Here is a 26497-nt window from a genome sequence, read left to right as displayed (position 1 = left end):
TCCAGCACTACCCAACAGGAATTTATTTTAACCATTATTTAAAACACCAATGGCTTTGCATCACTGCAGCTTAACAGTCCTGATGGGTTTCATGCAATCTCCCTTCCCTTTATCTTCTCTGACACAGGCATTACCTTCCTGGCTGCCCAAATATGGCTCAGAGAGTCATTTCCATTATTCCCTTTTAGATTCAGACCTGTTTCCACACAGAATTTTGAGCATTACACAAAGTTTCTACAGACAAAAAAGCACATACCTTTGTGAAAATAGCTGTTTAACATGCAAAAATGTTTAGAAATGTACACTAAGGTAAACATAAATCCTCTTTCCCTTTATAATAGGAGAAATTTGGAGGTGATTTTCCTTATGTAAGGGATTCAAACTGATTATTCCCTTATCTTTGAGGAAGACAGTAATTATGAATTAAAAATCTGTGTATGCATATTGAACTGAAGTTGCTCTATAAGATAACCATGAGGAGTCTTCTTCCTCTCCTGTGCTAGAGCAGCCTGCCCAACAGTGAACTGAATCATCAGACAAGCAGAAAGAAGGGAAAAGGAGTATTCTCATCTTCTTCCTCTATCCTGGTATTCAGCAAAAACTCAAACTGAGCATCCTTCTTCTGGATTTCACTGGTTATCTGGATTTCAGAGGGTTTCCAATGTAACTGTGCATCTTGGCTTGCTTTCTCTCCTCTGACAAGTTGAATGCAACCTTAATTGGGTTCCTCCTCAGCGCAATATACTCCCTAATAACTTTTTTCTAGTTCTCACCATTAATTATCATATGAAAATTACTTAATTCCAGTAACTTCAGGCTTGTCACAGGTGACAGCACAGAAGTCAGCCTTTGCAGCAAGGCCTACACCAGGGCACTGCAGTGAGCACTGCACACGTACACAGTGTTAATGCTACAGGCAGTGCTCCTTATCTGCATCACCTCTGTCATTAAGAGTGAAGTTACACAAGGCTGTCCCTGGAGATGAAAGACAGGATTCACTCCTTTCCCTGCCTTTGCTGTCAGCCATGCCCTTTTGCTTCCTCTCTGCTGTGCCCATCCACTCCCTAACACAACAGAACACTCTATTCTCGCCAGGTTCAGTGTTCTGCTGAGTTAAACCAGCTGACAAAGATCTGAGGTGGCAGCACCAAGGTGGGTGGGGAGGAAGGGGCAGGGCAGAGTGCTCAGGAACTTCTGTAGCAGCAGCAAGTTCTAGACTGGATTGTCTTTGTAGAGAACTTCACTTTGAGGATACTCTGTTCCAACTGGATCACTGCTATCTTCAAGCCACAGTAGTACACACACACACAGTTTAGTTGTGTGTTTGTCTCTAGCATTAAAGAAAAATAAGTATGAAACCAAGTGGAATACTTGACCCATGAGGAATCCTTCTCCTCCTCACTTGCCCTGACAGACCCAAAGCTGAGTCAGTGGAGCAATGTGCACGTGAACACTGAGAAACTGCTGGTGTGGCTCAGCGGGCCGGTCCCCCCACACATGGGCTGCACAAAGTGACCAACACCTGCAGTTCAAGTATCACCTCCTGCAGTGCCCCTCGAAGAGGCTGCAACCTGCAAACCCACTGGCTCACAGGAACTGCACCAGGAAGCCTCACTGCAGTGAACTTCAGCAATCAAGGAGTTTGCCTGAGCCCCATCAGCATCGCTAGCATGGGAAGGCTTTCTTTACCCAAGAATACTGTGTTGATTTAATTTAACCTAATTTAACCTGACCTGGGCTAAGTCAACACAAAGATCTGAAACAAACACCCTGATCATGTTTGTGGTCTGTCTTATTTTGTGTGCCCCATTTACATATCAGTTACTTTTAGGTAAAACCCTGATTTTTAGGCTGTGGCTCCATTATAACTTTTTCCAGAAGAAGAACAAACTTAAACAACTCCTACCTTCCCCCCCCCCAGCTGTTTGTTCCCAAGCCAGCACAACCACTCAAGACCTCATGGCTTTATGCTGGCAGTTGGTATTTTTGCAGGGCTTTGCTTCTCCAGCTGAATCACTTCCCTGGTTGGGTTCCCCACGTGGGTGTGTGCTGGCACGGCACAGGAGGCAGCACAGAGTGGGAATGAATGGCCAGGAAAGAACAGAAGTGGAGCTTTCCTGGACTGCAGTGCCACTGTAGATGCAAATCCCAGCTTTAACTTGCTTTCTGTTCTCCACATGAGATAAGCTACAGAAACATTAAGAGATGGGAAAGAGGAGCCTTAACCTAAAAATGAGGGAAGGATATGGCAATGATGAGTAGGGAGCGGGTTCAGAGTAGCATTTAAGTGGTTCAAACTCGAGATGGCAGCTTTTAAGCATTCCACAAGTCACAAAAATTCCAAGTTCCATAGAAAAATTTCAACACACTTCATTTTGCCAATGCAAATACAGTATTTCCTATCAAAACCTTCAGAACAGTGCCATGTAAAGTTGCCCAAACTAATGATTTACTACTGAATGCTGAAAAACATTTCCAGATTTTGTTAAATTCCAAGTTTGGCCATATTATCCTCCCAACCATACAGAAAGAAATATCTTGTTTGTCAATAATGCCATTATTGAATGGTATCATTCAGCAAATTCATGAAAAGAAACACCAATTTGGTTAAACACAAGAGTTAAGAAAATGCCTTAGTTTAGAATAAAAAGTGGCTTTGGAAAAAGATGGGGATGGATGTGGAATTCAGTATTTCATTTCTGAAGACAATATGCTTTGGTGTTTGCAAGTATGTTCTCGAGGATGCCAAAGTGCTTCTGGATGAGCTACAGAGGAGCCGAGTAACATCTTGGCAGTTGCTCCAGCAAGCACAGAACTTGTGATCTGAGGCTGTTCCACACCAGCAGGCGTCAAGGCCCATGAATGGAAGGGTTTTCCAAGTTCCCAGTGACTGCTGCAGTCCACCAGGCAGGGGGGTGGGGACAGACAGACACCTGGAACCCCAGCACAAAAACCCTTCCCAATCCTCCGGAGCCCGTTAGCTCGGAAGGTGAACATTCCCACAGCTCCCTGCTTCTGAGAAAGGCTGTGGCCAACTGCCCCTGTGTGCCCACAGGGAACACATACAAGTTACTGTAGGCTTAGGAAGTGATCCAGCAATAAATCTAGGCAGAAATCCTTTACAGTCCCATTTAAAGTTCGACTAAAATTACTCCAGTAAGATATTTGTCCATCATCACAATCTCGAAGCTTTGCAGAACACATCTGACTGCTGTGCTTCTCAATGATAAATATCCTGACAAAAAAAAAACAGAGACAGACCAACCCAAATGCCACATTTGGGTTAGTGCTACAACAGGCCACTATTAGACTCCTATGGCCCCTTTGCCAACATATAAAACCAATAAACTTTTAACAAACGTCAGCGTTTAACACACCATCCAAACTGTGCTGTCCAAAAGTAGTTGTCATAAACTACAGAGTTTTATGCTAACACTAAGTTTTGATGACTAATGTGGTTCTTTTATTCCAACAAACTGAAAGCACAATGGACATAACAGCTGATTGCATGCTGGAAACTACAGTTCTGCTGTTAACTAATCCTCGGAATCTCAGCACTTCTAAGCAGACAGTGGGGGAAGGTCCCATGCTTATGACTCATGCTACCATTTTTCTCTCTCCTATTGTTTTGCAAATTCGCTGCTTAATCTAAAATCCATTTCAACTAGAAACTTCCAGGCTCAGCGGAAAGTTGAAGATAATATATTCCAAACGAGTGATGTTTCAAAAGGGTGTTGTATCTACAGCCCTTTAAATCAATCTAAACCTGGGCTGGCACGGCCCTGCCCTTGTCACTGGCTGCTGAGCCTCTGCCCCATCCTGTGTATGCACATGGATAGTCCCACAATCCCGTGCAGAGCAGCTCAGGGAGCTGATTGAGCTGGAAACCATGCAAGTGCCACCACAAGGAGCAGGAGTGATACAGGAGATGTCACACGATAAGGTTGTGGCAATCCAGATTTAGATAGGCCTAAGTGGAGATTTATATATTTATATATTTATACCCCCAAGAGTCATTAATCAATCTGAACGAGCCGTGTCTTAAAGGAAATGGGCACTCTGAGCTTCGGGTTTCATTTTAAGGTATTGATTTATGTCCCTGAAACATTTTAAATCTGTACATTAGCAGAAAAGTTATCCTACATATATTAGTAATATATTCTCTTAATGGGATACAGAATAATGAAATTTTGTCTCCCTAGATCTTTAAGAGCAGATTCAAACTTCAAGGATGGTGAGTTCAGGCAGGATAACAGCCTGATGGCTGGCAGTAACACTTTGAAGCTGGTTTTGATAATATCTAGGATACTACAGTAGCCAAACTCAACTCCAGGACTCTTTTCTGCTTCATTGCTTTAGCTTTGCTTAACAGCCCATTTTTGTGTGGTAAAACAGTGGTAGAAATTGCAATATATTTATGAAGACATGCTAAATAAAATGTGTATTGCTTTTACAAGAATATGCTTCAGATAACATCAGTTATAGTAAAATATCTCACGGGTCTGTAAGAGCAGTGAGAGGGGTACAAGACAAGATTCCATCTACTTCCCAGTGACAACTTTTCATGCTGGGGACCCCAAGGCATAAGCCCAAACACCCACACTTTCAAAAACAAATGCACAGCATGCCAAACCTTTTAACATCACCTTTCCATGCAAAGCATTTCTATCAGCCTGCCACCCTTCTCCAGACAGGAAATTCCCACCAAGTCATCAATAATACATACAGTCAGCCATCAGTCCACCCACTAATGAGCAGCTTGAGCACACAGCGCCTATTCAGAGAAATCAGGTCTGGAAGATGAGAGCACAGCCCTTAATAATTTACAAGGCTCATTAATCTTTTCCCAAAAGACAAACGAGAAGAATATGATATCTACTCAGATTTCCAAACTAAACTGAGGTACAGCATTTCAGAAGCCATTAGGATCTATCGGTCAATAAATACTCTCCAAATGTTCTTCCGTGGAATAACCTGTCAGCCAAAGAACCATCCATCTTAAAAAGCCCACATTATTAGAGACAAAACATCAGGAACCTCAAGGAACTGAGGTACTGCTAAAAATTAGATCAAAAAGGTTTGAAAATTATTTAATATGGCAAAGGCTAAAGATCTTTAGAATTTGCTATTTTAAGTAGACAAAACCAGTCCGGTCTGGTTGTGCATCGAATAAAATACCAGCCCTCTGCAAATGTCAAGTGTGCCCAGGGACAGAATTCACATCCAACATCAAATACTCACTTTGGCAGCACAACACAGAGAACCAGAAGAGAGGGAAAGACAGCCTGTGGTCTTGTCCTGGGACTAAACACTCAGTTCTGTACTTGGCCAAGCGGGTGATCCATATTCCCACCAGGCACACTGGGATTGATTGGTAAGAGTATCTGGAAAGGAATTATTATTATTATGCAATACTTAGGTCTACTTGTGATGGCCAGATTTGCCAACAAAACAACCAACAAAAACAACCCTAACACACAAGTTGCTTGGTTTTCTTGGTGCCTCCTGCTACGAAACTGCCTTTCTCTCTGCACAAACACTCACTGGCAACGAGGGTCTGCCTGCAGAGGGAAGTGATCTAATTAGATCTCCACTTGTATCTCATCCCATCCTTGGTTTTGAAGTCCTCCTAAAGGAGATAATCTAAATGCTGGAGTAGTCATGCTCTGTGGGAAAGGAGAATGTCCTGTGCTCTTCCCCAGCTTTTTTAAGCAGGAAAAGGAGCCGGGGAGCTTTAGGTGCTCCACCTCATTTCTCACTCCATTTACATTAATCATATGGGTCTTGGAAGAGATTTTTTTTTTCCCCAGATGCTGCATATGAGCTATTGTATCTTCCCTTCCTTATCTACATGACTAGGGAGCTCTGCCTTCCACCTGTGAAACCAAGAGGCAGAACTACTACATGTTAAAAATGCTTAAAAAACAGATGTGCCCTGGAGCCCATGCCTGTCACAATCCTACAAAAAGCAGGACATAAACTACCATTTCACTGTAGATCATGCTGAAATGACAGTAATTAAGGAACATGCTATTTCCTTAATTACAATTTCCTTTTTATAAAATGTCCCTTTACTCACACCAGTTCCTATTACAAGCAGTGAACCGCAGCACTGCGCTGCCTTGTCAAAGCTAAGTGTGTCTGATACTTGTTCTTCCCTAAAGTTCTCTCTTACCACACTCAGATTTACCTTCCACTTAAGGCTTTTACACAGTGTGCCATAATACAGGGAGTGTTCAACTGATCAGGCTATTTGATAACATTTTGGGACTACAAGGAGAAAAAACATTACTTAAAATTAAAAACCAGAAGAACCATGAATTAAAACAAGGGATAACTATAAATTCCATAAATAGGCAGTACTGATATAGATAATCAAATGAGAAATTGTTATCTTCCCGTAACCAGAGTTTGTACTGAGGTTTTGGATTGCATATTCTTTTGAAACAGCACACAAAGTTTAAGAAATACGTGGTATCTTTTCAGATTTTGTTTTGCAACTAGAGTGTATCCTTAATGCTTAAACCTAACTAAATTCAGACCAACTAATTCCAGGCAGTCAAAAAAACCCCACATCTTAAAAGAAAGGTGATCTGATGGGGTAAAATTATTATTTCAGGGTATGATCTAGGACATGTTGAAGATTAAATATTAGTAGCATATGTCCATGGAAGGAAAATCAAAAGAAGTCATGTTAAGAAATACAGGTTTTCCTTCTGGCTTTCGTGAGGTTATATCAAGTTCATTATGCATAAAAACTTAAAAATAAAAATTTTCACATATTCATTTGTCAGACCAACACAACAATACCTCAGCCTATAAATATCACTCCCTGACCCAACCAGTCCTGTCTAATTAAACATTATTCCTATTATAAAAGAAAAGGTTACTAACCTCCATTCCTCATTGTCTTTAAAAGCAACAATTTGGATGGAAAAGCTGAAGTGTAGCTGCTAGTTTAAAGTGCCTCCTGCCCTGATCCAGCTCTGGATGATTTGCAGGGTGACAGAGACTGGGATCAGTGTCCTGACAGTGCTGCTGATGCTCAGGGACGCTCACCCTGTCCCACCTCATGGACAGATGGATATACAGAATTAGGGTGTACAGTGGATGGAGTATAAACACTGTGAGAAAAGCAGGTATTGCCAGATTAACCCTGGCATTGTGAACACTAAGAAATCTTTAAGGTTACTTTTAATCAAAACTGAAAACAGTACTAGTGGAATTTATCTGGACACGTATTCACTGGCTCCATATTTCAGTTCCAACATACAAACCTTTTTTTTTCCACAGAAAAGTGCTTTTCTAATATACAGAAGCAAAAGAATTTTTGAGAGACCATTCAGTCTCCAAAGAGACCATTAGGATCACTTTTCCATTCTAAACAGAAATTCCTATCTTCTCAAACATCTCCAGCTCCTCCAAAATAACCAAACCATCCTGAGCTTTCTAGTGTACTCACCTGCCAAAAGCAACAAACACTTCTAAAGGAGGAACAGCAGAAAACCAAGAAGTATTCTTTAATGGCAGCAAAGTTTGAATGAGTGAAAATTACTGTTGCTTTTTCTGGAATGACAATTGTCCAAGGTATGGCACAGAAATGTTCCTTTTTTAAATTAGACTACTAAGATGAGCTGCCTTTCCCCATTTGTTTTTTCCACAGATCTTTAAAGATTTGCTACCTGCAAGTTAGAGATTATCTGTGTTAACACTTTAAAGATTCACATTTGTGCCTGTGAATGCTATTCAGAATTTTCTACATCAGTATTTCCCAAAGTTTTGAGGTTTCTGCCTCGAAGTCTCAGTCCTCAGTCAATTTTATTTGCACGTTCCATTATCAAGTTTTGAATTTAAAGTCTTAAAAGACAACACACTCCTGTCAGGCACTTCCTAACACACAATGATGGGCCACAAACATTAGGTATTTTGTGGTATGTGCAGTCAAGAAACACAAATACCACATATGCTTATACAGAATGGAGTGTAACTGTGCTCCAGAGTATCTCACCTTTCCCCTTCCCAGCCTGACACTGCTCAGCAGGAATTTGTGCAGTTGGGAACCTCGTTTTTCACATGTGCTCCTCTCCCCAGGCACTCAAAGTTTTACAACAACTTTCTCATTCATAAGAGTCAGAACATTTTGCCTCTAGACCACACACAAAATGCACAGCTCGACATCTCGGGTGTTTTGAAGGCTCCAAGACGTGCTGGATAAATTACAAAGGTCTCCAGGACCTGCCCAGCTGAGAGTGCCAGAAAAGCCCTTTCAGCCCAACTGCAGTGGGACACAGCATTCACAATGCACATTTCTTTTCCTGGAAGTTACAGCACAGAGACATTAACTCACAAGGTGCACACACAGAATACAGGACATAAGTTATCCATGAAGAGCCCCAGGTTTTGTCACGGACAGGTAAGAAAGATTACATGTACAAACTAATCTTTTAACTGGCTTTCAGGCCAGTATTTTTCAATACTAACATTTTATTAGGTACTTCCTTCATTAAGACATTGACCATCTTTATTTCCCTTTCTGAAACCACAGGGATTTTATTTATTTTTTTTTAACAGGGCAAGGTAGGTATTCCCTGAGGATCTTAAGTTACTTCATCACTATAGATTAATTTTCTCCAGTCTTACTCCTTTACAACTCATTCTTCTGTTCAAAGAGATTTTTCTCCCCCAGTGAAAAACTAACATAATATCAAAGCTGTAATGCTATGCTTTTTTCCATAGGAAGAGAAAATTATATAGGAGATACCAGGGTTTTTTATACTGGAATTTTGTACAGTATTTTGTGATATAATTTATGGCATGAAACCTTACTTTGACATTTTTTATGATTTGCAGTTACTGTATATACCATCAAAATGAAATCTCTAAAATATATATCATCTTTATAAAAAAACCCCTGATGTTAAATTCTCCATTTTAAACATAACACAATGTAAGCTCCTCTGCAAATGCCACTCTTTTTATCTGTAGACACACACGAGCTCACCTCTGGACTTCTACCTCTGTCCTCTGGTGAAAGTAAGCACGGAAATCAAGTAGGAAACATTCTGAGGCACAATTGTTGAGCTGTTCCCGAGGGACAGTTACAGTTTCATGGCTTAATCACTCCAGCTTTCTATTTTGTTAATAACATAGCTGAATAAAAATGATCTGGTGCTACTTGTGTGCTCATTTTAATGAGTCCCTGGAAAGAAACGCCTCCAGTGAAGCATGCCCAGATCTCCTGAATCAGGGGGAAAAGTTCTGCACAAGGATTAGAAACATCTTCAGTTTCTATACAGCAATAACATCTTTTCGATCCTGAATACCTACTCTGCTCCAAAGGGGGAAAAAAAAAAAAAGTTTTACAGAAAGTTTCTTAGTTAAATATGAAAATCAGTGCCTGAGCTAACATAATCCTCCAACCCCAGCTTCTCCTTCCAAATCTTAGCATATTAATCTCCTTTCCTTTTAGCTGCTCCAGTTCTTGCATAACAATGCCATTTCCTGAATTCAAATCTCCACAAATAAACCTTAAAGCTGAATAATACATTATTAAGCCCTATGAATATTCCCTTAAGCAGGGCATCCTTAAAAAAACTGGGCTACACTGTCACAATTCAGCATCATTTTCTCCACACTTTCACAGTAAGAATAAGAAGTACTGCAGCAGCCAACAACCTAAAAATCTTACTGAAACACAAAACTGCTACCCCTCTGCAGAGGAGATTTTTAATAAGCTACCAATATTTTGTTTAAATCCTCATCTCTCCACACAGCAGTCATTTATTTCTCTGTGGATATGGAATTTGCACAAAGGGAAATCCTGTACAGGTATTTTTAAGGGAAGGAGAACTACACCACATCCCTCACCCTCCTGCACAACATGAAGCCACACACACCTTTCCTGAGCATTCAAACCATCAATGGTCAAACATTAACCTAAATGATTATTCTGCTAAAATATTAAAATTAAAAAAGTACTGTACCTAAGAAAGATGCTCAGTTTTGATCTGCTCCTTTCCTAGTGCAAATGCTCACTTGAGGCCCAAAACAAGTGTGTAATTACTGTGTTCAAGCTCCTGCCTGAGCACAGGCTGGAGACTCTGTGCATGAGAAAATACCTGAAGTGTGCTCCCTCAAGTGTGACTTGCTGGCTGCTGAGGACAGCAGCTGATGGCAAAGCAGACTGCAGGTGGACATGGACCACAGGACACTTTTGACTAAGAGTATCTCAACCAAAGAACAAACAAATCATCCTGAAGAACAACTACTTCAGAGGGAAAATGTACTGGGCGTCAGAAGGCAAAAATTATTTCACAATCAGGTCCATCAAAGCAAATTCCTCATTATCACAGTTGTATCATCTACTGAACACCCCTGAGATAGCTTTTCTCAAAGGGCCCTGAGAATACAAACAGTATTATTAAGAAAAGATTCATTACCTGCTGTAGCTTAAACATTTTAAAAATGTCTTTGTAGTAACCTCCATTTGGTGAAAAACACCGAATGACATTCAACAGGACAAGACAGTGTTTTGCACATTGAAACTATACAAGGGAACAATAAGCAAGAAACTGAGAAACAAAAGGACCCAACCTGTCAAAGTTTCTAGTGTGTCTTGGTGGCAAGAAACCTTTTTTTTTTTTTTTAATCAGGCACACAGCAATATGCCTACAGCCCTGCCCCAAAGCATACTGGAATATCTAATACACTTCCTGATGGAGCCAGTGCTCAGCACCTTCATCATCTCAGTTATTTAGTGCAGCGAGCGAATGCTGGGACCTGAGCGTGCCATGGCAGGAAGAAATGCCAGGCAGTGGAAAGAGCTGAGCCAAACCCACCCTGTGCCAGCCCAGCCTAAGCAGCACTTCCCAAAGGAACGAGGAACAGAAACCAATGCCATTTAAAAAAAAAAACAACCAACTGAGCTTGAAAATTTACAAACCAGGAAAACAGCCTCGCAGCTCCTGGAGTGGTGCCACTATCACCAGCATCTCGTCACCTCCCTTCCCATGCCCTCTCTAAGATAAGTCCTCCAAGATGAACCTGAGAAATCAACTGAAATGGAAGTGAAGAATCTAGAACGACAGATCAGATCTTAAGGTATAACTATCTAACTAAAAAAAAAAATAAAACAAAACCACAGTTTAATCCACCGTATTTCAGCTCACTGTGATACACCGACACCTCTAATTCCGGTATTTTACACATCTTTACATCTGTATCAAACTTGTAAACTGAAGTTAAAAATTGGGCAAAAGTTATGCAGTATGAATGCAGCAGTGTAAAAACATTATGAGCAATAGAGCCTTTTTTAGCTTGCTGAGGTACAAAACACGTTTCAAGCTATTCTGCTCCAAAACATCCAAAGTTATTCAGTAATAAATTTACTTACAAAATGTTTAAAGCCAAGCTTTTGGAGCTTTGTTTTCCTCTTTAAACTGCACAGAAGCAGCTAAGCCTGTGAGCACGTTAACAAAATATTTCTTAAGGTGCAGATTTACAATCTGTGTAAGAAGATAAAAATCTGCACTTTTGGTCAAAGGGACTATCCTGCCACTTCTTTGGCAGCTGTAGCTGACGAAAGTGCTCCTGGGTTGTATAATCAGCTGGGTAGATGTGCTTCCTAATCTGGCTGGAAACTAATCCCCCACCCAAGGAAATTTCCAGACAGATTGGGAACTTGGTTCAGCTTGGTCACATCTGCACAAGTGCTGATGCTGCTCAGATCCCTCCCCTGGGCAATCCTGCCAAAGATCAGCTTGGAGCTGTCAGGGGCCTGCATGTGCTGAGCCACAGCTCAGGACCTCTGGGAGGCCACTTGTAAACAGCTTCATGCTTCTAATATTACTTATTATTATATACAAGAGGCAACTCTGATTTCCTAGCATGTAATTGAATCTTTCTTTTTTTTTTTTTAAAGTTATTTCTGATCGTGGAAACACATTTAGAGAAACACTCCTCCGAAATTACAATAATTCTTAGGTAAAAACTCGAGTTGGGCATGGTATAACAACATATTCTCAACAAATTCTAAGACTTGCTTCGTTGTACTAATTTCTTATAAACCACATGTCCATACTGGTATTCTAAGAAAATGAAGTTTGTTGCTACGTGTCCTCCCTTAACAACTGCCAACCAAATAAAAGGAGGGTTAGAACTACAAATATGTCTTAAAAATCTGCAAATTTTGAAAAAAAGTAAATGTACTGTCTAGTAAAGCAGAAAGAAAAAAGGCAGCTGAGGAAGGTTTGATGGAGTTCAAGTCCTGTCTTTGGCAGAGAAGAAATGAGGAACCAAACGTAAAGTGTATTGGAAACTAAGCTCCCTCCTCTACTCAGAGATGGTTAAAATCCCCATAAATCCCAGTTTCCCAAGAACTTGTTTTCTGCCCAAACTGAGAGGAGTAAAAGCTTATTTTCTAATAAATTAGATATTCCAGCTTTTTTCAGTGTTGTGCTTACACTGAGTGATACCATCACACTAAACAGTTCAAAGTTAACAGGGTCAACAAAACATATTTCAACTCTTCTGGAAAAAAAAAAGGAGGAATGAAGTGTAAGTGAAGTGTAAAGTAGCTCAGGAAAATTAATGCACTTTTGTCAATCGTTTTGGTCATAAAACTGACACTTTCACTTCATTCTATCCACCTTTTCCCAACATGAACAGACCTGCATCTCCCCCTAAGTCTTAACTTTCCACCCTAACATTGAAAATTTTCCAGTGACCTCAAGTGCTTCCATTTCCCTGTAAGTCCCCAAAACAAAATCAACAGCATAAAAGCTCCATGTGAACAGATACCAGATCCATTACTGTAGAATGCATTGAATAACTGATCCATAACTATAAAATATTTATTTACATTTGATATGTGGCTATCAAACACCAAGTCAATTAGGCAGTCTGGTCCAACAGCAACAGCACATTTCTTGCAAGAATTATTTCAAGATTTCACAAGAAGTTGGGGTATATTTTGAATCACTGCAGTTTATTTAGAATATAATCAATCTGCAGAAGAATAATTGGTTAATTTACAGATCACTTAACTGAAAAATTCTCACCAAATCACCTCATTAATTCCTCCTTCTTACACATACACAGTGAAAGTCACAAGAAAAAATGCTCATATTGTTTTAAATTGGTCACTTCAGTTTTGGGTTTGTGTTTTTTTCACCCTGAATAGAAAAACTGAAGTAATTTTCCTAGCCTGGCAACAGCCAGTCTCTTGAATACATGTTAATAGTTGGCTTTCAGTTTTGAAGGTCAGGTTTGAATAGTTCTCTGGACAAAATCCAAAACCAGCAGCTAGTTCCTAAAGAAACTCTTCTGGGGAGAAATTTTCCCCTTTTTTCCCAGCCTCTCACAAAAAGGATGCAGAGACACAGAATACCAGGAGGGTCATTTTTATTGTGGCTCTGAGTTTGGACTGAGTCATTAGGATAACAGATCCACCGAGTCCACCTCCCATATTAGCCAAGCTGAATTGTTGGAAAATGACAATTTAGCACCTGGAGGGAGGTGGTAACTTGAAGTTCTCAGTATATGGATAAAGGACAATCCATTTCTATTTCTGCATATCTAACAACCAAGGAAGGGAAGGAAAAGAACAGCAAGTCACCAAAATACAACCACCACTGCAATGCATTATATAAACAAATATTTACTATCATAGCCAATTTTGTTTGTTAATATGTGAATATATTTGACACATCAGAATGAAATCACTAAATAATCCTGCCAAAGTGTTTTGGAGGCAAAGCTCCTTCTATGAAAACCTGGAAGTGGCAGACAGGCTTTTCATTCTGATTTTCATTAATAATGCAAACCCAGCAAGAACAACCACGGACTGCAAGGAGTTACAACCTCACTTGTGAAAAATGAGCCATTCCAAGGATTACAAAGATAATCCAAGATATCTGATGGACAATGCAGCCTGTGAGAAAGACTGGTTTTGGAGACAGCAATTACACCTTGATAAGTTTTACATTTGTTTGTAGGCAGCAGCAAAGAACAAGTCAAAAGGTACCCCAACAAGCAGCCTTCTCAGTTTCTAAAAATAAACCAACCTTTTCTGTTAAATTCTTAATTCCACGAAGATGAAACTCCTAAAATTTTGAATTATTTTAAACTCCCAAAACCTAATGATTTTTCCAGAACTGCAGCACCACTCGCAATGCACTCACAAGACAAATTCTGCTCATTTTCCAGCATTAAAAAGCAGATGTTTTTCCTTGCATTAACAACACTTGATTATAAAATAAATGTAGCCTCTGTGCAACGAGAGCAGTGAACATAATGGCTCCCTGAAGGCACAGCTTCGAGGTATGAGGGATATTAGTTCAAATTCTTTTTCAAATGTTGTAGAGAAGGATAACAGAAAGAAACAGCTCCCAGCCATCAGGCTCCTAATCCATCTAGTCTGGGGATGCCTTCACTCCAGATTTCCCCAATAAGCTCCACTGCAGCACAACCCTTCCCTGTCCTTAGGACATGCAAGCTGCAATCTGTGTGGTCTAGTCAGAATAATTCAGGGAAAGCAGTTTGGATTTCGAATGGTTATTTTTTTAAAACCTGGGATAGCGAGAGAAGGTCATTTCATTTAAAGAACCCACAGGAATCTCATCGTATTTCAAATATTTTTATTTGTGTGTGAAGACAGACGTGTGTGCGGGATGTGGAGGGGAAACTTGGGGTTTGTATATTAGTTTACTTGGGCAGAGGAAGATTGCTGGTTTCCTACCAGTGTTTTTGCTAAATTGCTTTGCAAAACTGTCTATAGTATTGATTACCTGTTAAAATATTTAACTTGTGAAATTAATGAAGCAGAAATAACACATCAATGCAATCGATCAACAGCAAAAATTATCAAAAAGGGGAAGCAAATCTGTGTTGTTTGGGTGTGGGAGAAAAACAAATAAGTACCACCAGTAAATTTAAATAGAAGAGGTACATTAAGGGAAATACATATGCATTCAAGCATATAGGAGGGAGGAGGAAAAACAGGAAGAGGCTTAAATAAAGGGCAGAGGAATGAATAGAATGAAGGGTGATTGAGTAACACAACCCATGCAAAGAGGACCATCTTGGAGAGATCTGATCTAGCTGCTAGAAATTCTTCTGCAAAGAACAGACAGCATTTACAACAGCACACAGGACTTAAAATTCAAAGCATGCTGCTTCACTAAGCCCAAGTCCTGCAAATAACTTGATTTTAACCACATCCTATAGGCTATGTTTAGCCTATAAATGTTCCGTTGCATTTTTCAACAACCAACTACTGGCTACGCCTCCAACTTTTCTTTTAATTCAAATAAAAGCATCAGAAATGCAGACAAACAATCTGAGAGTACGGGTAAATGAATATTTTCTTCTGTGACAAACTCAGCTCGGGACATTGTCATCTCCCCACCCAGCTCTTCCTGCTGCTACCCTTCTGCAGACCTGCTGCTCCACAGACAGCTCCCCGCTCCAGGTTTTAAGCCCACAAGGTTTCCATGGCCTGCTTTCCAGCACAGTCCTATGAACCTGTTTCCAGCACAAATGAGAGGGCAACAAATCTGGGATAAGCAGATGGAAAAAAAAAAAAAAAAAGCGTGCCCTAAGCCATCCTTGGATGCTGCCATCCCTCTGCACGGCCACGGGTTGAGCTCGTGGGGTCAACACAAACTCAGCTAAAGAAGCACTCACCTCATTCCCAGTTCTTCTGGGATCCATTTCTTGACAGAGCTACGTGAGTACATGTGCTGGCTTATGCCAGATGTCTGCTAAAACACTACTCAGGAGTGTGAGGGTGCAGATCTGGGTAACAGCTAAAGAAAGGCTGTCTGGGCACAGCCAGAACCCAGAGTGCCATTTCCTTCCCTTCTGGCCCCAAAGCACGTTCTGTTACCTTCTCACACGCCTCAGTCCTGTGTTCACCTGACTCAGAGAAGCTCTTTCAGGGAGAAAAAGCAGCACAAATCTTTAACAAAAGTTATGGTTAAGCAGAATTAACAGCTTACTGTTTTTAATTATGTTAAACATAGAGCTACTGCACAGATTCCTTCACCTTACCCTGTTCCTGGTGCCAGTGTGACTCCCTCCTTTGTGCTGGTTTTGATGTTTATAAGCCTCCTATCCGAGCCAACGTGAATTGCAAACCTAGTGCTAAAAGTGTCTTTTCTTCACTGGATTAACTTTCTGTTGCTTTAACAACTCGACTGCAGTTCAGTGGAGGGCCCACAGGTGCTGGTGTCACGGGAAGAAGCAGAAGCCTGCAGCTGGGGAGTGAAGGGAGGAAGAACTAAGCTATTATTTTTGGATTAATTTAGGTGCTGTTTCATGCTACAGCTGAGAGAAGGAAGGGAAATAAGATCTATAAAGAGAAAAGTACTGCTGCAGGGTAATTAAGACCTGGGAGTAAACATGCCAAATGGTGTTTGCCACATGACAACAAACAAATGTGAATCAGAACATGAATCAGTGCTTGAGCAGAGGAGGGAATGTTTTCTCTACTATTCAGGAAGCACTTCAATTGTTTGGGAAAGGTGTGAGTCATTAACTCCTGCATGTAGCATGCACAAGTGAGACATCCAAAGCTATAAATACTTGACATACTTCAAGGGCTCTTTGGAATGGAAGAAATCTATATGCACTTTTTCAAACCTACAGGAGCGTGAAGCCATGCATCGTTTCACAGCTTCTGATTTGTTGTGTTTAGGCACTTCTGAATCGTGTTATCCAAGCATGACGAGCTATAACCTTGAAAGGACCTGCTTTCTTGCTTCTGATTCTTTGGATAGCTAAACAGCTATTTGGGATAAAAGATGAGAGGTGCACAGGAACGGACAGAATTCTGTTTTAATGCAATGCTTTGGTATGTCTGAATCGGTAGCTTATCAGAGCCATTAAGTGAAATTACCTTTCTGATGGCAACCAAGAATCTCATGGCAACAGTTGCATGTCATAAAAACAATCCTCCTCCTCCTCCTCTTTGATTTTGTGTCTGCTTGCAGGAGCTCAGCATCAAGGCAGTAAGAAAATTTTACTGCCATCTTGCAACATTGATTTTTATGGATCCTTCAGACTGTAACACATTGAAGCTCTTCTTAATCTGTTTCTGACTCCTAACATAATTTATTCCTTTTAGATACAGGCAAAAGGTTGGTCAGACTTTGGGGGGGTTTTCATTCCCACCACAGTATCACAGAACACCAGTGTATCAGGATTATCAAACCCTGGTGAAGGGCTTGGCTCCTAATCTAGATTTAGCCAGTCTGGGTCCCTAACAGCAAATATTACTGTAATAATCAAAGCATAGATCTCATTCCTTCAGCTTTAAAATTTTTCCTATGAAAGTCATGGAGTTGAGATGGTATTAAACGCCCACACAATCCTTCTGGAGAAAAATATGTTTTCTCCACATGATGTGTTCTTCAAAACGATTCTCACATTGCCTTCTACCTTGGGTAAAAGAAGTTCCAGAGAATATTGATGGACTATACATAATGACACTACAAGTGCCTTCCAGAAGGGAATCATAAAATACCCCAAGAGTCCTGGGAGTAAATGTTAACCCAGCTAAGGGAGTAAATACACATTACTCTGCTGTGACTGACAAAATCCTGGGAAAACGGATTGCACAACAGGAAGAGGGTAAAACAGGGCTCAAGAGCTTGGACACACACAAAAGTCATCCATCTACTCCTGACCACAAATCTCTGAACAGAAATACACAAGAGGAAAACAGAAAGTATGCTTGGCTTTGTGGTAAGCATATGGAAAGCGTGATTTCGCAGTATCACAAATATTTAATTACACTTTTATATAATTAGAGATATCCGCTCAATTCAAATTTATTTAAAAATTCCCATTAAAAAAACCCCTTGAGAATTATACCTCTATTTTCCTTAATTTAATAAAAAGTTATGAAAAAAATTTATTAAGAACTTATTTCCTCCCACACACGTCCATTTAAGTTATTTTGTCCCCACAGATATCGACCAGCCAAGGCTACACGAAGTGATCTGCAAAACCTTATTACTTTGATGAAGAGTTTTTGGAACGTAAAAGCCTGACTGCCCAGGCTATGGTTGCATTTGAAACGTTGCAGTCCACATTTAACTAGTGCTACATCACACACAACTTCATTATGCTTGGGAAACCACTGTAGTATGAGGTGTTATCCCTTCCTTTGCCAGCAAGTTCCAAGTTTTATTAAATTTTGCCACTTCGGTTTTTGCACACTTGATATTAGCCCTTTAACAAAGTGAGCAACTTTCAGTACATTCAATAAAAAGGACTGTTTTCAAAACCTACAAGTGAAACAAATATTCCTACTTATTGTTTCAGAGCAAGCAAACCAAGAAACACCAAGGGGCTCATCATCGAAAGGTTCTGCAACGTGATAGCCCAGAACCTCACAGCTGCAGCTGCATTATTCTGTTGGTGCATTTGTACAGTCACTGGGGCAGTGCTGACCATTTATGTACTCAAAGACATCTAGAGAACATTTAATTAGCTCGTGCTCTGCCACTTGTGCATCTTATCTCTCCCATCGCCCCAGAAGCAGAAGCAAACTGCTGCTGCACTAGGACCTGACCTGATGCAGTTACCTTTGTGCTCGTATCTGAAGCACAGTGAGGCTTAAGGAGCTGTTGCTGTTCAGTCACGAGCTAAATTTGCAGCACGTTTCCTACAGTGGTTCTCTAACACAGCAGCAATAAGAAAAACATTAGTTTGTCTCACTTTCAAGCAGTCTAAGGTAGCAGTAGGGCTTTTCAGACTGGAATCACAAATCACTTAGCACTGTGCAATTTAAGAAGGATCTAGAGGCTGCAGGTTTTCCATAGCAGGGCCCCATCAGGCTGTGGAGCCAGCCAAGCAATCTGCCAGGATCTCCCCAAACACGCGTTCTTGGACCGAAACCCACAGTGTGGAAAAGCTAAATATGCAAAGAAAGAGACATGCGTGTATAAACACATCGAAATGTTTCAGGGAAATATCGCTTAAAAGTGTCATTCAAATGATGGCAACAAATTAAAGGGATTCTTCTCAACCAGCCGCAGAAGCCCAGGCCAGAAGCCCCTTGTGGGTTCATTCAAACACGGGGCACAGCCCAGCTGCTCACTCAGCCCGACAACTGCTGTCCTAAAGAAGCAGGTTGACTGATTTCCCCACTGCATCCACATATTCTTTTCTTACATAACCAGTCATCTGAAGAATGGGAAAAAAACCACCTCACTTGCGAGTGGGCTGAAGGTACCAGGCAAGAAGTAAAAACTTGCTCTTGTCAGATGAGTGATTTCTCAAGCTACTGTCTCTCTGCAGGAATACAGTGAGTGACTGTACAAGCTCATTTCAGGGCACAGTAAAGCAAGTTAGATTTCAGATGTTTAAATCCCTAAGTAAAGTGATCTGCTTCACTGTGTGCTGAATTCAACTAAGAGGCATTGCAGCTCCACTCTGCACCTTGGATTCAGGGCAGTAACCTGGAGCTGAGGGATGACTGACAGGTAAGGGATAATGTCCTTTTCATGGATTCCAACTGGATATAGAAAGAATTTATCAGTCTGCGTTAACAGAGCTGAACAGAATTGAAGGAACGTTGCTGGCAGGTCTAAGAACTTCATAAGTATCTGAATTAAAAATAAAAGTATAAACATATGAAATATTCTGAAAAAAAATTTTATTAACCAAATGATTTTTTTTTGGTAGTAAGTGGTCAAAGTTTTAAAAATAGCAGTGGCAAGGAGACACACACAATGGTCAGTAACAGTGATCCACCAGAAATATTTTGTGAATACATCAGTGCTCCAGGCTCTCATTTGCTTTGCACCATTCCATTTTCTCTTTGATGTCAGTAACTTATTAATCTTATTAGTTCAAGCTTTATCTTTTGATCAAACTTCTGTAATACATAAGTTGGAAATGAGTTTCTTAGAGGGACAAGAGCTGTCAAACAGTAACCCATATCAGATCAACCCCAGCAAAGTGGCAACAGCTCAGGACAAGTCGGAGCCAAAGTTGGAATTTTAGAGCATACGTGCAAGTTATTATTTTCTAAAAACCACAGTGTTGACATTACAAGGGAGGAAAAGAGAGGAAAGATCGTATCTCCTGAGTCCTTGATCAAATTACTTCATAATTCACCCACTAACCCTATCCCCTGGTTCCCATAGCAGACAACAATCTGAGACAGAACAAGCCTGCGGATTTTAGAGCATTAAGGGAGAAAAGGGAACAAACTACAGTGTTGCAACCAAATCTCTGGAGGATGTAGAAGCATTCAGAGGTATTTTAAACAACAGAATAATTTTATGGAATCTTGAGGGGCAACTCAAAGTTATCCACAGTCTACGTGCAAGACAGAAAACCCAGGAGCACAGAACTACAGAGTGCCTGCAATTTCCTATGGTTTCTCTCAGCAAACTTTTTTCAAAGTAATTGTCAAAGATATTAGATTCCAGTATTTCGAAGATGGTATCTGCTAGTTCTTAATTTATCCTAGCCTCTCATCTTTGAAGCAATTCAGTTTCTGTCTCAGTGCCTAATTTCCATTTTACACATCCTATAATTGTGTTTGTCCTTTTGTCCTTTAAAGTTGACTTCTAAAAGATTCCCATCATTAACAGATCTACAAAGAACAAACAACTTGCTCCCTTTCTGGGTCCCTTGGTTGAGATCTAATTATTAAAGTTATAATTATTTTTTCTTATATATTTTAATAACTTGGAAATTGCTTTAAATTTCTCTTTCAAGCTGTGGGCTTGGACACTTCTTTCTTGTGGAAGGGATGTGTGCTTTGCAGAGGTTTCAGATGTTTAACCTTTAAACTAACTTGTTGCATGAGTTACTGTTTACCTTCTATCAAGTCCTGGTTATTTTTTATCATATTTAAATTCTTACAGTTTCCCTTTGCACACTTAGGAACTACTCTCAGCCCAGAAATCTTCTGCAGTGTTCCTAGAATTCCTTACTAACATTTTGAAACACTTCAGCCCATCTATCTTGTCTCTCCTTTCTTCAATATCTATTTCCTTAATGGGTAAAGCATGAACTTTATCTTCTTAGAATATTGGAAATGCTATGGACTTTTTAACATGTAAAACTAAGAGCTGGCAATCCCCCTCCCAAGACTAGAAAAACATGAAAAATAACTCACAACATTGAGCTATGCCTATTTCATGATACAGACTCTTTTCTATAGAGGAAAGTATAAATAGTGTCCACAGCTGTGCAATTTATCCTCAGCCATTAAATGTCTCCACAGTCTTACAATTTCTAAAAGTGTCTGCACTGCCTACAAATGAGCTGCATTAATATAAACAGTGCAGGAATGTCCAGAGAGGCTATAAAACAAAAGCCCTAAGAACAGACCTTAACTAAAAAGTGGCACCTTCGGATTTAAAAAATAAGAGCTCGTAACTATTTCACAGTTGATCAATTTGCCAAGAACCCTTTCCAGTGTTTTGATCCCTCAATCTTGAATTCCTGGTTTAGATGCCTGGAGGGAAAACAAGAGCTTGTTTGAAAAGCAAGGAGCCAACCATCCCCTCTGCACTGTGCTCATGGCCTGCAGGTACTGAGCATCCCACCTTCCAGAGTCATCTGGTTTGACCAAAACATCCACCACCCTCCTGACAGGAGAGATGAAGAAATAACCTGCAAAGACTGACAGAAGAGATGAAGAAATAACCTGCAAAGACTGACAGATCAAAACAAGGCATCAGCCCCACAGGTAGGCACAGGGATACAACTCAACTTGGGTTCATTGGCTCAAATCCTAAATAAACAAGTTCATTGTACAGATTATACAGTTAAAAACCCAGCACTGCTCACTTACAGCACTCTGCAGAGGAATAAGTGAGACTAAAATAAGCTGCACACTGTATCTTATCTCCATTTTAAGAATGAGCAAGTTTCTTAACCTCTTTGTCTCAGTTTCCAAGGCTACAAGTGAGGCATGACAAAGGCAGGAAGAAAACTCATATTTTTGGCTCTCAGTTTTTTCTTTTTTGCTGTTCAGTCATCTTATCTTCCTAAACTCTGGGATTTAGTTATTTAAGCATAGATATTATTCTATGTTCAGCCTGGTTTTTTGGCGATTCTAATCGGCTTTTCTTTTTGCAAACGTGACCAATTGTTTGGTGATTAAATTTGATCATTTCTTGCCTACACGCACTTGGAAACAATCAAGGAAACAATACCCTAACCAGTACTAGCTGAGGAAAGGACACATTTCTATAAAATAAAGTTAAACCAAACAATTTTTAAAGGTATGCAAATGACGTGAGAGAAGACAGGAAACCACACTTAAAGTGCAAATCAAACCCATTGTTTAGTAAAATTTCTGGATAAAGCTTTGAAAAACGGGGCTTTTTCTACTTTTTCTCCCGCAGATTTTCTTTGTTCGCTCCAAAAGTAAAAACAAAGCAGCAGGAAAATGATGTTCCTCCTCCGCAGAGAAGTACCGAGGTCTCCTCCCCCTTCCGAAGGGGATCGCAGTTTGCCAGCCTTGGCAGCCGCTGGAGTATTTAAAATAGAAACGAATCCCAAAATGCGATTTGGCAAAGAACCGCTGAAATATTCAGTAAGCCTGTTTTCCCCCCCTCTTTTCCACTTCCTTTCTGCCGCTCTAATAATATCTAGGGATGCTTTCGGGCACCTCGGGGATGGAAGGCACCCAGAGAGGACCCCCAAGACAAAGAGCCCGGTGAACTTTAACACACATGCAACACACGAACCAGACAGAGCAGCTTTGTGCAGAGAGGGCTCCTTGTATGGCCACGTCCCAGGCCCGCTGGGACACTTCCAACAGCTGCTCTTATTCTTTCCCCCAGCTTGATTTTTTTGCGGGAGGCGTCCTGTGTGTGCCTCCCGAGGCCCGCGAGCATCAGCTCCCCGGCGCTTCCCAAGTTTGTAACAGGTTCCCGCAATTTTTCGGCCCGCGTGGAGAGAACTTTTCATAACGCCAGCTCTTCACCCACAGGGAAGTGAATCCTACAAGCCAGAATACGCAATATCTTATAGATATTTCAGACCACGCCGCGTTGGGAGAAAAGTGCAAAATATGAGAGATGGCTCGGAGATTATCGACTCTTTGCAGGGATATCTGAATACACAGCCGGACTGAAGCGTGGTAGCTGGAGTCAGTATGCAAGAAACTCCACCCAAAACAACTGTTTTTGAAAAAAAAAAGTATTTAATATGAAACACAACTGGACACTGGATGGGAAAAATAAACCAGTTGTCGCAGATGTTTGAAGCAACAACAGAAAGCATGTTTTACGAATGGAGGTAAGAAGTTGGATGTGAAAAAAACATGATAGTTCAGCTTTAAAGAACTGTTTTCAACAAGAGGAGCAGATTGTGTGGCAGGTATAACCACTACTTCATTGGACTTACATCTTTAATGCCACTGACTTTTCACTAACTAGGAAGTGTTGTATATAAATTAATCCAGCTCATTCACTCACAAAATAAAAGATGTTAAGTATTTCTGAACCCACAAAATATGAGCTTTAACAAGCAACTAGCCAGCCAGGAGACTGATTCATTCAGTAGCTTCAGTTTGAAAGATGGGCAAAATGTCTTCAATATATTTATGCAATAGCACCACACTACCAACATAATCACGTTCAGGATCTTGCAACACACCTCCAGAAAACATCAGGACCAAAACTTTCTCATTCCAAGAACAGAGAAACCTTCCAAGCATCAACATTTCATCTTCTCTATTTTTTAAGCTTTAGAATTTTTATACTCTCATCCCGAGGCTGACACTTTGTCAGCAATGAACCTGTTCAAAGGCAGCAGCAGCAGGACTGAAAGATTGATTTCACACATCATTGGTGTAGGCACTGTTTGTAAACTGCTGACCCCAAACCAGGGGGAATTGCGAGGGCCTTGCAGATCGAATGGAGACTTCCAGCTTGCAAGACAATTTAAATTGATTTGAAACCCCAGGTTAGCCTGTCAGTTTTTCCTAAAAAAAAAAACCCCAAGTTTTAAAGGAGTTCGTTCTAAAAGAGTCATGTTAGCCCACACAAGCAAATCAGCACATTGTTCTGATTTCCCCTCCCTCAAAATGCATCGTGTCCTCGCTACAGTGCTACTGCACAAATAACTCAGGGCTTGCCAAAAGCTACCACCAAGCTCTAATTACGGCAGTCCTACTCTGTATATTCCTCAATCAAACAAGAACTCAATCAGCCTGCTAAAAAACCAGGCTTCAAAGTCTCCAGTGCAGATTAAGAAATAAATCTCTGCAGTAAAGTATCAGCCAGCTCAGCCTGCTTCAGAACCTCGGTGCAGAAAGAGCTTCATTTCCTCGCTTTAAGATAAGGCTGTGATAAGACTGCTGTGCAAAAGAAAGGACAAAAAGCACCAATTAATTGTACCAAGTTATTTTAAGGAAGATCATTGCTGCTAAACGTCTCAGGCAACTTACTGGTATTTCCACATTGCCTTTTTGGCTGCTCTTTTCAACTGATTCAGCTCCATGAGTTGGAATGCTTGCACTGGCAAATTTTTTTGTCATTTTGTGGGGAAGACTATGCCCTATTTTAGATTTCAGTATATTTTACACAAGAGTTAAAAAAATTATGGGTGCACATCATTCTGCCAATCATTCTCATCTTACCAAGCTTTTGTCATGACCTGACAATACCAAAGGACTTGAAGGCATTTTACTGTTTTACAGACAGATTGTTTGATCCCTTGTCCCAAATGATGGAAAATATGGTCTTGAGGTCAACAATAAGACTTGTAAAATAAGTGTTTCCTTACTTTAAAAGTATCTTTTTGGTCTCTGACTTGCAGTATAAAGCCATGCTCTAAAAATAGCACAAATCTATTTTTATCTAGGTGCTCTTCCCCTATCTAAAAATTTAAATTTCTTATTAAAACTATCTGAAAAACCGAGCAACAAACTAAGCATTATCCCAGTTTCCAAGTTTTTCCTGTTTCTGAACCATACAGAAATTAATTCCAAAGATTACCCCCAAATCACATGCTAACTTCAAGTATTCAGCCATGAGAAAAGTAAATACTCATCAGCAGGTTTGACCCCAAGCTTCTGATATGCAAGGCAGCCCTTCCAGCTCACAGGGAGAAATATTTAACTAGCAAAATGTACAGTTTCTCTGGACTGACTGTAACACATGACCTGGCATGTGCTTTGACAGCAAGTCATTCAAGAAAGATGACAATACAACAGAGTTAGAAAACCAAAACACAGCAGCGCCAGGATAAGCCTTTAGAAACACAATTTGTGATGTAAAGCCATAAATCTTTAACATTCAGACTAAAGACTGGAAGGTTTTAGAAGCAGCAGCCTAACTCAGCCTAACTGCTGAGGTTAAAAGACATACCCGTAATGTATTATGGCAACTAAATAAATATTTACCATGGCTGTTTTCAGAAGGCTGGGTTAGCAAAGTGACTAAGACCACGAGAGTGTTCTGGATCCTCTTTTAAACACTGGAATAATTGACTTCAGGCAAGCCAAGCTTTTAGTTCTCTTATTTGTAAAATCAGTAAAATTATGGAGTTCTGGGTTTTGATAGGAGTGGAGTTAAAAAGCCATTTCACTCCACTGCCTATCTGCTTCCAACACACAGGCAACTGGGATGCTCATTAAATGGCTCCTCAACCAGCACCTTAAAGGAAAAAAAACTTCAGCAAACCCAAGTCCCAGCAAATTTCTGGAAAGGTGGGAATTTCAGCCACTCTCCCCACAGTGAAACGCTGGGTCCCTGTGCTGCCATGAGGAGGTTTTAAATCACCACTACCTTCTCCTGCACTACTCTGCAGATATAAATGGACTCTTCCCAAAATATGAATATAGCTGGAGATTCAACACCACTTCCTAAAACAGCATTAATAGCCACTTGAAACAAATATATCTCTAAGATATACACATACACATAAATTTGAGCTCAGACACACATAATTCTCAGTATGAAAATAGAAAATGTCTCTTCTTTGAATGAAAGTTTGCAGAATATATTTTTTTCCCCAATAATACAAAAAAAGTTGATTTGGGGATATAAATACTTTCTTAACCTGTGGATTTCAGAGCAACACAGTGTAGAATAATCATTTTTGTCCAAATCTTCATGGCCAAAGATAATCACAATCACTCCTCTTGAGCTATTGACTGAAATCATATAGCTCAGCTTTTACTGTTACTAGAATGGACCTGTCAGTATTTTCTATGAAACTATAAACACATTAACATATGTAAGATATGAACCAGCAGAAGTGGCTGCATGGAAATGCCAGAACTGACTGACTAGTCTGCAGAGCCAAACAACAAAATAAGCCACAGCACCTAAAATTATTTCTCCAAGTACATTTTTTTCCCTCCACTCAAAAGACATTCTCTTTTCCAAGTATCTGCCTTTTTGCCAGATTCCAAAGAAGGCCCTTCAGCCCCAAGTCTGCTTTGTCCACCAGCCTCTAATTATGAAGAGAAAGAAGAAATAATGCAGAGAAAATGAGTAACTTGAGCAAAATT

The 26497-nt window shown here is 40.3% G+C and overlaps 1 protein-coding gene across 8 annotated transcripts in view; it reads right to left on the bottom strand.

Moving 5' to 3' along the window:
- Positions 1–26497, bottom strand: part of PEAK1 (pseudopodium enriched atypical kinase 1) — a 112710-nt gene that overhangs the window by 76365 nt on the left and 9848 nt on the right. Inside the window, exon 2 of one of the 8 annotated variants that reach the window (XM_039379265.1) lies at positions 16051–16256. The exons of 6 other annotated variants lie outside the window; for them this stretch is intronic. The gene's annotated coding sequence lies outside the window, so the exon portion shown is untranslated. Of the gene's footprint in view, positions 1–5241; positions 5385–16050; positions 16257–26497 lie in introns of all 8 variants that reach the window. One more of the 8 variants, XM_039379264.1, reaches the window with a different exon arrangement.

The sequence above is a fragment of the Pipra filicauda genome, unplaced genomic scaffold (assembly GCF_003945595.2).
Source record: "Pipra filicauda isolate LSUMZ 115617 unplaced genomic scaffold, ASM394559v2 scaffold161_size1661140_pilon, whole genome shotgun sequence".
Taxonomy (NCBI): Eukaryota; Metazoa; Chordata; class Aves; order Passeriformes; family Pipridae; genus Pipra; species Pipra filicauda.
This window is presented reverse-complemented; position numbering and strand designations above follow the sequence as displayed.